Source organism: Bos grunniens, chromosome 9 (assembly GCF_055505025.1).
Source record: "Bos grunniens cultivar Pamir isolate PY7600 chromosome 9, Bosgru_T2T1.0, whole genome shotgun sequence".
NCBI lineage: Eukaryota > Metazoa > Chordata > Mammalia > Artiodactyla > Bovidae > Bos > Bos grunniens.
This window is the reverse complement of record NC_141173.1, coordinates 39,063,436-39,075,874: the sequence shown is the minus strand read 5'-3', so window position 1 is coordinate 39,075,874 and position 12,439 is coordinate 39,063,436. Positions and strand designations below refer to the sequence as shown.

The 12,439-nt window shown below is 41.0% G+C and overlaps 1 pseudogene; it reads right to left on the bottom strand.

Annotated features, from left to right (window-relative positions):
- Window positions 1-3,257: 3,257 nt before the first annotated feature.
- LOC147365817 (nucleophosmin pseudogene) lies at window positions 3,258-4,145 on the bottom strand (annotated as a pseudogene).
- Window positions 4,146-12,439: the final 8,294 nt, after the last annotated feature.

The window sequence follows — 12,439 nt, the reverse complement described above, 5'->3', positions numbered from 1 at the left end:
GACTTGCTTTTTTTTTTAAAGTTAACCTCTGAAAATGAAATTTTACTTACTTCCTTTTCCTTTTCAGTTTTCTTGATAACTTTTTCAACAGTTCAGTTGAAGAATTCATCACCTTTTGGTTCCAATGGAGTGCTACAGAGATTTTAGCAATTTAAAGTGCTTCAACTGGGATCTTATATTTTAATCCCCTCCAGCCTCTCCAAACACACACACACACACACACACACACACACACTGCTGGACGGGCAGCTTCTCTGAGTCACTGGCTCAGGCAGCAGAATGACATATGCTGTAGTTGTTCAGCAACACAGCTGACATGTATTTGAAAAGTGAAGTGTTAGTGTCATTTAGAGAACAGAGCAATTTCCTTCAGCAGAGATGAACGCTTGGATTAAGAAAGAGTACTTAGTTCCCATAAAATCTGGGGTCTGAAATAAGTGCCTGAAGCAAATCTCTTGACCCTGAAGTTGAGGTCAACGACTCTTGGGCAGGGTTAGAAGCTTGAAAAAAAAATGCTGTTAATAGAGTTTAATGAGGTGAAGTTTATTTCCAAGTGAATCTTCAAAAGCCCTTCAGGCTGCAATTAGCAATTACTGTTTGCTTAAGAAAAATGACTTCACCCTTTCATAGCCATTGATTCTTATTTATTGATATTACTTTATTAGAGACATTAAAGTAATATGATTAAAATATTTGAGCATTTAGATGTTTATGTCTCTTCCTTTTCCTTCTTTCTCCAGCCATACCAAAGATCTTAAAATTTTCTGAACAAGGCATGTTATTCTATTGTTAACTTTTAAACATGGTTTTTTCTCTACATTCTTTCCTCTGTCCCTCTTTGCCTGGCTAATTCTACTTTACCTTCAAGTCTCAAACTATATCTACTATCACTGGGTGGGGTGCCACACTTGTAATCTCCTTAAGCCCCTGTGCTTACCCACCCTGGTACTTGTTACATTTTTTAATTGTCTGCCAGGACTTTCCATCACTGAATCTTAAGTTATACTCTTCAGTGCCTTCTACATATAAGGTCCTCAATTAATACTTTTTGGATGAATGAATAGATGAAGAATAGAGTAATAAAAAACAAATCACTTTGCAATTTGTGGAAGTATTCTTTCTTTCTTTACCACTGAGCCACCTGCTGCTGCTGCTGCTGCTGCTAAGTCGCTTCAGTCATGTCCGACTCTGTGTGATCCCACAGACGGCAGCCCACCAGGCTCCCCTGTCCCTGGGATTCTCAAGGCAAGAACATTGGAGTGGGTTGCCATTTCCTTCTCCAATGCATGAAAGTGAAGAATGAAAGTGAAGTCGCTCAGTCGTGTCCGACTTGTAGCGACCCCATGGACTGCAGCCTACCAGGCTCCTATGTCAATCAAATATTATTGTGCCTCAGGATCATTTATAACTTTTGATTAAAAAAGAGTAAATTCTCAGGTTCTAATTGCATGGCAAGCTACAAATTGTTACTGCTGCTGCTAAGTCGCTTCAGTTGTGTCCGACTCTGTGCGACCCCATAGATGGCAGCCCACCATGCTTCTCCGTCCCTGGGATTCTCCAGGCAAGAACACTGGAGTGGGTTGCCATTTCCTTCTCCAATGCATGAAAGTGAAAAGTGAAAGTGAAGTCTCTCAGTCGTGTCCAACTCTTTGCGACCCCATGGACTGCAGCCCACCAGGCTCCTCCGTCCATGGGATTTTCCAGGCAAGAGTACTGGAGTGGGTTGCCATTGCCTTCTCCTATCATGGAATACTACTCAACCATAAAAAACAAACTATTGCCATAATGGATCAACTTAGATGGATTTCAGGGGCATTATGCTTAATGGAAAAAGACAATCTCTGAAGGTTACATACTATATGATTCTACTTATATAACATTCTCGGAATGGCAAAGCAATAAAAATGGAGAACAGATTAGTGACTGTGGTAGAAGGTAGGTGTGATTACAATGGGGTATACAAAAAGAGTTGCTTTGTGGTGAGGGAATAGTTCTGTGTCCTGACTTGGTAGTGGTTACACAATTCTATACAGGGGATTAAATTTCATAGAACTACATGTGCTTATAAGCACACACACACATGTACACACAATTGAGTAGCAGGCAAAAAGTGAACGTCAAATGAAGACTGTAGTTATCAGTACCAATGTCAGTTCCCTGGTTTTGGTATTATACTACAGTCATATAAGGTGGCACTATGGAAGCTGTGTAAAAGATCAATGGGATTCTGTGTGCCATTTTTGCAACTTTCTGTGTGTCTATCATTATTTATATTTATCTAAGGTGACCAACCTAGACAAGCATATTAAAAAGCAGAGACATTACTTTGCCAACAAAGGTCCATCTAGTCAAAGGTATGGTTTTTCCAGTAGTCATGTATGGATGTGAGAGTTGGACTGTAAAGAAAGCTGAGTGCTAAAGATTGGTGCTTTTGAACTGTGGTGTTGGAGAAGAGTCTTGGGAATCCCTTGGACTGCAAGGAGATCCCACCAGTCCATCCTAAAGGAAATCAGTCCTTCATTGGAAGGACTGATGCTGAAGGTGAAACTCCCAGTACTTTGGCCACCTGATGCGAAGAACTGACTCCTTGGAAAAGCCCCTGATGCTGGGAAAGATTGAAGGCAGGAGGAGAAGGGGATGAAAGAGGATGAGATGGTTGGATGGCATCACTGACTCGATGAACATGAGTTTGAGTAAACTCTGGGAGTTGGCGATGGACAGGGAGGCCTGGTGTGCTGCAGTGCGTGGGGTCGCAGAGTTGGACACGACTGAGCAACTGAACTGAAATGAACTGAAGGTGGCTCAGTTGGAAAGAATCTGCCTGCGAATGCAAGAGCCACAAGAAAATCAGGTTTGACTCCAGGAAGATCCCCTGGAGAATGAAATGGCAACCCACCCCAGTATTCCTGCCTGGGAAATCCCATGGACAGAGAAACTTGGCAGGCTCTAGTCCATGAGGTCTCAAAGAGTCAGACATGATACAGTGATTACATTGATTGATTTTTTATTTAACATCTTGAATTTATTTCATGTGTATATTTGTCTCCTCACCATTTCCATTTGTCTTCCTACCACTATACCTATGCCCTATGATAACATTTCATGTGTACTTAAAACCAAGCAAAGGGTGGAGTTCCTTCTTTAAAAACTAAACTAGGCATTTTGGACAGCACACTCTTGGCAATGGAATCTGGGTAACATTTATCAGACATGGTAGGGATGGTTCTCTTCTTCATTATGAAAAGGACTGCCAGATGTCAATTGTTACAGAAATGAAATTAGATGGAAAATTTTAATAAACCATTTAAACTTATTTTTTTAAAAGAGACTTCCTCCACTTCCCCTGCCAGAGATCTTGAGTAGACTCCTGGTCAGTCATCTGGAAATAACCCTTCACATAGTTGATGAAGTTGGCTTCCACTCTGGGAAACCGTCTTTTTCTATACTTGCTTGTATTTCTGCTTTAATGTCTTCTACAGAACTAGATTCTTTCAGTGTTTTAGGAGTTCTTTCCTATTTTTTTTTAAGAATTCTTGACCTTTGATCTTGGCGTTGAAGTTTTCGAGGTTTTTTCCATTCTGGTTTGTTTTTTGCGCATTTTTCTGGCTGGAGTATCTTATATGGATTTCTTTACTGGAGCTTTTTTTCTTTAGCTTTCCTATTATCAAAATCAACATCATAGTCATCTTCAGCAGCAGCAAATTTTACTTTTTTCTGTTAACTTGATATCACTTCTGGGGGAAGGAAGGTTTTCCAGATATACTTAAAGAGTTTCACATCCTCCTCTTTATCTTTTGAATCTGTATCTTCCTTTACAGCTACTAAGTGTGTGCACTAATATGCACAAGCCCCAAACCACACTTCAACTGTAAGATCCCAGGTGGTGGTATTTCAAAGCTCTCACAGGACACTGTTGGCTGAGTAGACATTTGCAAAGTTGCCAGTGTGACTTTAAGTGGACTGCTTTCATAACTCATTGCCTCTGCTTCAACAGTGTGCAATTCATCCTTTGCACTAGCCCTTGAATGGACTGTTCTTAAGGTAACTGTTGCTCATATTCATCATAATCTTCTTTGGCCTTTAGTTCACAACCAAAAAGATAGTTCTGGAAACTCAGGGTCCATCCCCCCATTCACTGAATTTTCCATGAGGTTGATGGCACATGTTTGGTTGGAGAGAAGGTGGACAGAGATAAACAACTACTGTTCTGGAGAACAGTCATTATTTAAAATTATATATAGTCATGTTTTGTTATTCATAGTTGTACCATTCAAAATTTCATGCATTTATATTTTAATTCTTTAGTTAGATTGGAGATTTAAGTATAGTGGCAGTGACTTATAATTGTCCTGATTCAAGTCAATATAATTCAATTCAATTAAGTTGAAGTCATTTCAATAAATATTTGAGGGCTTATGAGTCACAAAATTAATGAGGCTTAATTCTTCTCACCCTTAATATTATATTGATCATCCAGCATAGATAGTACAGTTAATATATATGCAGCAAGATTTCAAAAAATGGTATCATTTGACTGGCCTTATTTTTTATGGTGATGTGTCCATCTCTTATTTACATAAATGCTTCATTTTCTTTACTTTGTTTTCTTTCTCTGATAAGATGAAACATACATGTAAGGAAAATATGTTTTCAAATTAATTTCTGTTGTTTAGATTTTTAAGCCATAAGGACTTAGGAAAACATTTATAGGCCCCATACATTTATTTCAGGTTTAAAGTTGCAAGTATGCTTTAGTTTATTATTTTACAGCAGAGGAAATAATGTATATTTCTATTCTTACATTGAAAACAGAACAAAAACAGCTTAGGCTATCAAATGAAGTTCTTGGTCTTTTTTTTTTTCAGTGATCACCAAGCTTAAATTTGTGGGGAGGAGGACAATTTTCTTAATGTTTTCTACCTGGCTCAACATTCCCAGACAGCAATTACAAGCCAAATATAATTTCAGTAAATGAGAAATTCTTGTTTTCATGTACTGATTGGCTTTATTACACATGAAGTTTAATTGGGAGGCTTCTCCAGCTTATCTGGGTAATGATGAACAGCTGCAGTAGATTGCACTCCCTCCCCCAACCCACCCCTACATCATTTTGATCGAACAGCACCCAAACAAAACCTTGTACAACTGTGCGATAGGAGCATCATTCAACTGCACTGCAAACCCTGACTGCATTTGAGCCCAGCAAGCAGTTTCACAAGAAGCCAGAGGGAAACAAAAAGCCCGAGAAGAAATGTTCAGATTAGCAGAGCAGCCTCACCCCTGACCCCAGACCACTGTAGCTATAAGATTTTACTACTGGAATTCCAGTGTATTGTGCTTAACTAGATCTCTATCCCACATGAATAAATGGTACCATCCAAAGCAGAAGTGTGCTTGTCTAATTCAGAGGTGCTAAATCATAGATTTTTATATCCTCAACAGAAGAATATCATTGGTAATTTCAGTAGCAAAGAGAAAGGATGCCTCTGACTGCCTTGAAGGGCTTATAAAGTGCTTTACCTATCTTATAACATCTTTAATAACAACAGCTAATATGTTAAAGCAGGCTTCCTCAGGGGCTCCTCCGTAAAGAATCCGCCTGCAATACCGGAGATGTGGTTCAATTACTGGGTCAGGAAGATCCCCTGGAGGAGGAAATGGCTCCAGTATTCTTGCTGGAGAATCCCATAAACAGAGGAGGCTGGTGGGCTATAGTCCATGGGGTTGCAAAGAGTCGGGCATGACTGCACACTTGCACTTGGAATTGTTTGAGCACTTACTATGGGGTAAGCATTGTCTTCATACTAAGTGTTTCACATGTATCATCTCAGTTAGTCCTTTCCATAACCCTAGGATAGATCTCCTCGGCATATGTTAGAGATGATGCCTAGAGCTCTTGTGAAGCTTGTCTAGGGTCCAAAGCCAATGAGACCTGAGTCCAGGTCCATCCTTCTGAGACATTCATTCTTACTCTAATGGGTGGGTTAACAGAGAGTGCTGTACAAGGAGCTCATTCAGAGAAGGTAACTTGATGGAGTAGTTGTTAAGGCAGCAGATAGTTTTCCACTTCATTTACCAATTGACCACGTCACCAAATATATAACCAGTACTCTCTCTATGGTTATCTACATGCATGTTTGGAATGACCTGCTCTTTACTGTGTGGTATTGTGATGCTGGAGTGTTTGTTAGGGAGTTAAAGTTTTCAGGTGAAAACAATTTGCTTAATAATAAAGGAAGAGTTTGTCTGTAATGCTTTGCTGCTGCTGCTGCTGCTGCTGCTAAGTCACTTCGGTCGTGTCCGACTCTGTGCGACCCCAGAGACGTCAGCCCACCAGGCTTCTCCATCTCTGGGATTCTCCAGGCAAGAACACTGGAGTGGGTTGCCATTTCCTTCTCCAATGCATGAAAGTGAAAAGTGAAAGTGAAGTCGCTCAGTCGTGTCCGACTCTTAGCGACCCCATGGACTGCAGCCTACCAGGCTCCTCCATCCATAGGATTTTCCAGGCAAGAGTACTGGAGTGGGGTGCCATTGCCTTCTCCGTGTAATGCTTTAGATGGTAGATAAATGTATGCCATTGAGCCCCTCTTGCTGGCTCTTCCTCACCCAAGGCTCCTCTTCCCATACCCTCCTCTTCTTTTCTGCACAGTTTGGTCCTGTCATGATCTTCATTTGGGGCTTTAAGAGGCTTAGTTAACAGCCTTTCATCCCACTGTCTGCTTTAATATCAGTCACTTTTACCTCTCTTATCTTTTCAGTTCATGACAGCAAGGAAGTGGAATAATAACTTAAGAGGGAGTTTTTTGTTGTTGTTGTTAACTTATGTATTTTAATTGGAGGCTAATTACTTTACAATATTGTGGTGGTTTTCTCCATACATTGACATGAATCGCCCACGGGTGTACATGTGTCCCCCCATCCCACCTCTCTCCCCATCCCATCCCTCTGGGTTGTCTCAGTGCACCAGGAGTTTTAAAATCAGACAGACCAGGTTCAAATGCCAGTACTGGCACTCACTGACACTTAGCACTGAAGGCGCTGAATTTTCAAGAGTTTCAGTTTCCTCATCTGTGAAATGTGAAGTAACAAGGACACAAACTTTTTGGATTGTGAGATTCATTTAAAGCCTTGTTCTTGGTATATTGTGTGTGTTAGTTACTGAGTTGTATCCAACTCTACAGACCCCATGGTCTGTAGCCCGCCAGGCTCCTCTGTCCATGGAATTCTCCAGGCAAGAATCTTGAAGTGGGTTGCCATTTCCTTCTCCAGGGGACCTTCCTGACCCAGGAAGTGAACCTGGGTCTCCTGCATTGCAGGCAGATTCTTTACCATTTGAGCCACCAGGGAAGCCTCTCTTGGTACAATGGAAACGCTCAAATATCAATCACAAATAATTGTCAACAACAATTCAGCCCCATTCGTTTTGAATCCATTGTACTTGCTCTTCCCCAAATTTATTGTTGTTGTTCAGTCGCTCAGTCATGTCCAACTCTTCGTGCCCCATGGATTGTAGTATGCCAGGCTTCCCTGTCCTTCACCATCTCCCAGAGCTTGCTCAAACTCATGTCTATTGAACTGGTGATGCAATCCAACCATCTCATCCTCTATCATCCCTTTCTCCTGCCTTTAATCTTTCCCACCATCAGGGTCTTTTCTAATGAGTTGGCTCTTCACATCAGGTGGCCAAAGTATTGGAGTTTCAGCTTCAGCATCAGTCCTTCCAATGAATACTCAGGGCTGATTTCCTTTAGGATTGACTGGTTTGATCTCCTTGCAGTCCAAGGGACTCTCCAGAGTCTTCTCCAACACCATATTTCAAAAACATCAATTCTTCAGTGCTCAGCTTTCTTTATAGTCCAACTCTCACATCCATACATGGCTACTGGAAAAACAATAGCTTTGACCATATAGACCTTTGTTGGCAAAGTAATGTCTTTGGTTTTTAATACACTGTCTAGGTGTGTCATAGCTTTTCTTCCAAGGAGCAAGTGTCTTTTAATTACATGGCTACAGTTACCATCTGCAGTGATTTTGGAGCACCCCAAAATAAAAGTCTGTCATTGTTTCCTTTGTTTCCCCATCTATTTGCCATGAAGTGATGGGACCAGACGCCATGATCTTCATTTTTTGAATGTTGAGTTTTAAGCCAGCTTTTTCACTCTCCTCTTTGACTTTCATCAAGAGACTCTTTAGTTCTTCTTTGCTTTCTGTCATAAGGGTGGTGTCACCTGCATATCTGAGGTTATTGATATTTCTCCCAGCAATCTTGATTCCAGTTTGTGCTTCATCCACCCCAGCATTTCTCATGATGTACTCTGCATATAAGTTAAATAATCAGGGTGACAATATACAGCCTTGATGTACTCCTTTCCCAATTTGGAACCAGTCTGTTGTTCCACGTCCAGTTCTAACTGTTGCTTCTTAACCTGCATACAGGTTTTCAGGAGGCAGGTCAGGTGGTCTGGTATTCCCATCCCTTGAAGAATTTTCCACAGTTTGTTGTGATGCACACAATCAAAGGCTTTAGCATAGTCAACGAAGCAGAAGTAGATATTTTTCTGGAATTCTCTTGCTTTTTCTATGATCCAACAGATGTTTGCAATTCGATCTCTGGTTCCTCTGCCTTTTCTAAATCCAGCTTGAACATCTGGAAGTTCTCAATTCACATACTGTTGAAGCCTAGCTTGAAGAATTTTGAGCATTACTTTGCTAGCTTATGAAATAAGTGTAATTTTGCAGTAGTTTGAACATTGTTTGGCATTGGAATGAAAACTGACCTTTCCAAGTTCTGTGGCCACTGCTGAGTTTTCCAAATTTGCTGGCATATTGAATATAGCACATTAACAGCATCATCTTTTAGGATTTGAAATAGCTCAGCTGGAATTCCATCACCTTCACTAGCTTTGTTCGTAGTGATGCTTCCTAAGGCCCACTTGATTTTGCATTCCAGGATATCTAGCTCTAGGTGAATGATCACACCATCGTGGTTATCTGGGTCATGAAGATCTTTTTTTGTATAGTTCTTCTGTGTATTCTTGCCACCTCTTCTTAATATCTTCTGCTTCTGTTAGGTCATTGTTTCTGTCCTTTATTGTGCCCATCTTTGCATGAAATTTTCCCTTGGTAGCTCTAATTTTCTTGAAGAGATCTCCAGTCTTTCCCATTCTATTGTTTTCCTCTATTTCTTTGCATTGATCACATAGGAAGGCTATCTTATCTTGCTATTCATTGGAACTCTGCATTCAGATAGGTATATCTTTCCTTTTCTCCTTTGCCTTTCGCTTCCCCAAATTTGGAAATCCTTGATTCTGCATTAATCTCTGAGCTTCTTTGGGCTCCACATATTTTTAGCAACTATGAAGACCATGTGTATGTTGTTCTATGCAGTTTCAAAACTTACATTGCTCTGTATGCTAGTTGCCAAGTACTATAATAACCATTTAAAAATATTTCCCCTGATATATTATTTTGCACCTGTGTAAACCTAAGCAGCTGTGCTCAGCTATGTATAAATGTTTGCTTATGTGCTTCTGTTACATTTATTTATGTGATTCTGTCTACAGCCAGTTGCTCTATTAAATGATAAACTTCTCAGGGCCAAGGACCTCACTCTACTTCTGCAACAGATCCGAGTATCCTCCCAAGAATAGATTTCAGGCTTTAATAGGATATTAATGACAAGTTTCCAAACATTGTGTTCTCATCTTGAGAGCACTATTTCTTGAAGCAGTTTCAGCCATAGCTGGTGTTCTATGGAAATGTTCAACTTGGAGGCCTTCAGTTGGTGATTTTTCACATTTTAAAAATTAAAAGCACAAAGCTATAATTTGGGGAACAGCAAGTTAACAATCAAGAAAAAGAAAAAAAAAGTGCATTTATTGTTGTGACTTCTCTGGTGGCTCAATGGTAAATAATCTGTCTGCCAAATAGGAGACATGGGTTCAATCCCTGGATTGGGAAGATCCCCTGAAGGAGGAAATGGCAACCCACCCCAGTATCTTTCCTGGGAAATTCCATGGACAGAGGAGCCTGGTGGGCTACAGTCCATGGGGTCGCAAAGAGCTGGACACGATTGAGTGACTAAACAACAACTTTTAAGAAAGCTTCAGATTATATTTGCTTTGACTATTGAAGTGATTGATATGTTGGCTTAAGAAACTATCAAGTCACACCCAATAGTCCAATACTCATACCGCACTTTTTGAGCACTTAATAGGTGCCTTGCTAGGGGCTTGTTTTGCCTTGTGTCATTCAGCCTCCCTAGCATTCCCATGAGACAGGCACCTTGTTCCTCCCCGTTTCACATTCTAGGAGACTAAGGTTAAGAAAGGTTTACCCGTTATCCAGGATGCAGCCGAAAAGAAATGGAGCCAAGCCATGTTAATCACTGAGCTGTACTGGTTTCTTCAAAAGGATTTTACAGATGATCTATAAAGATAATTCCAGTGTTCCCTTTTTTTCTTCTTTCATAACACTACCCTTGCCTGGACTGCCACAAAGGGAGAGGAAATTTTATTAGTATGTTCATGATTAAGCTTGCTTAGTATAGATAAATAATTACAACTGCATGGGTTTTGGATGGTTTGCTAGGAAAATTTTTTTTTTAAAGAAAACTCTCCGCATTTGTTTGCCTTCACATGGTCCTGCTCTCCTGCAGTCTGGCTCTCCTTTCACTGCCTTGTAGTGAAGTATTCAAGGGAGTGTTGTCCTGTTAGAGCGCAGTCATTAAGGAAAATGTCTCCTTGCCTTTTCAAATGGACAAGCAGGAAACCTCGTTTGCTTTCCCTTTCTTTTACTGTTATCCTCTTCTTTTCCCACCTCAGTTCTATTCTTTTAGAATAAATAACAGCACACTTCACCCAGGCATTGGGTAACTTGAGCCATCCATCTCACTATCTGAGAAAGCTGGCTCTCAACACTAGCACCGCAAGCAGCTGCTTGGGGCCCTGCTCCTTGGCAGCCTCACCACCCCCGTCTGCTCCCCCTGGACGTCAGGACCCAGCAATTACAGAGCTGGCCTGTGGGCCTGCACATAAAGCATGCTTTCATAATAAAAACATCCAGTTGGTCTCTTCCAACTTCAAACATTCTGTGAGTGTCTCAGCCATGAGTTGTAGAGGATCCAAGAACCTCTCAGTGGAGTCAGGACTAGAATTCCTACATTTGTTCTGTTTCACAACCAGAGAGTTTACAAGGCGTAGTAACATGCTGTGTTCTATAATGTGATGGTGGAGGGCAGAGGAGGACGGATAGAAAAGGATGCTGATCATGTGTACACTTCAGGATCCTCAAATGCCTGGCGTCTGACAGGGGCTTTGCTGCATTCATAATCTTCCCAAATTGTATACTCTTCAGGCCACTTAATACCTGCATCTGGCTTTGGTTGACTGACTTTTTGAGTAGTTTAATCTACATTGTGTTTGACTAAGAAATTTAAGCCCCTGAAGGTTAAATATGAGGAAGATAGTGCAAATAATATGAATAACTAACATTTCTTGAGTCTTTTACATGTAGTAGGCACTATTTTAAGCATTTTTCTTTATCTAACTCCTCAGCTCTCACAACAACCCTAAGCAGTTGGTCTTTTATTAGCCAGTTTTTATGATGCGGATGTGGAGGTAAAATAACTTACTCCGGGCTCCAGCCCAGGCAGTCCCAATCCTTAGCTTTGCTGTTGGCCACTGGACTGTGCTGGTGTGAACTGAGACATTCTGTCTTTTATCTGGTTCTTTTGATGTCTTCGTTCTTTGTCTTCATTAAGTCAATGAATTTCTTTTTGCCTTAGTCACCTCATCAGAAGATTTTATCTCTCTGATTTCCAGAAATGAAAATGGAATCACGCGTTTCATATAGGAGACTGGAATCAAACAATTGGCAAAATGTACTCTGATCAAAATCCAGAGACTGCAAGTGACCTGCCATTTGGCAACAGAATTGGGGTTGGCACTCACAGCTCTATTTCTCACTCTTTACCATGAAGGCTCTTCTACAGAATATACTTACACTGTAATAAGTATAGTGTATAGTACAGTGGTGGGCTTCCTTGGTGGCTCAAACAGTAAAGAATCTGCCTGCAGTGCAGGAGACCCAGCTTTGCTCGCTGGATTGGGAAGATCCCCCAGAGAATGGAATGGCAACCCACTTCAGTATTCTTGCTTGGAGAATCTCACGGATAGAGGAGCCTGGCAGGCTATAGTCCATAGGGTTGCCAAGAGGCAGAATAGTGTCGTAGTATAGCAAGTGTGGAGCACAGAGTAGAATTTTCTATCTGTATTCAGTCAGAAAGTGAAAGTGAAGTTGCTTAGTCATGTCTGACTCTTTGCGACCCCATAGACTGTAGCCTACCAGGCTCCTCTGTCCATGGGATTTTCCAGGCAATAGTACTGGAGTGGACTGCCATTTCCTTCTCCAGGGGATCTCTGGGCTCAAACCCGGGTCT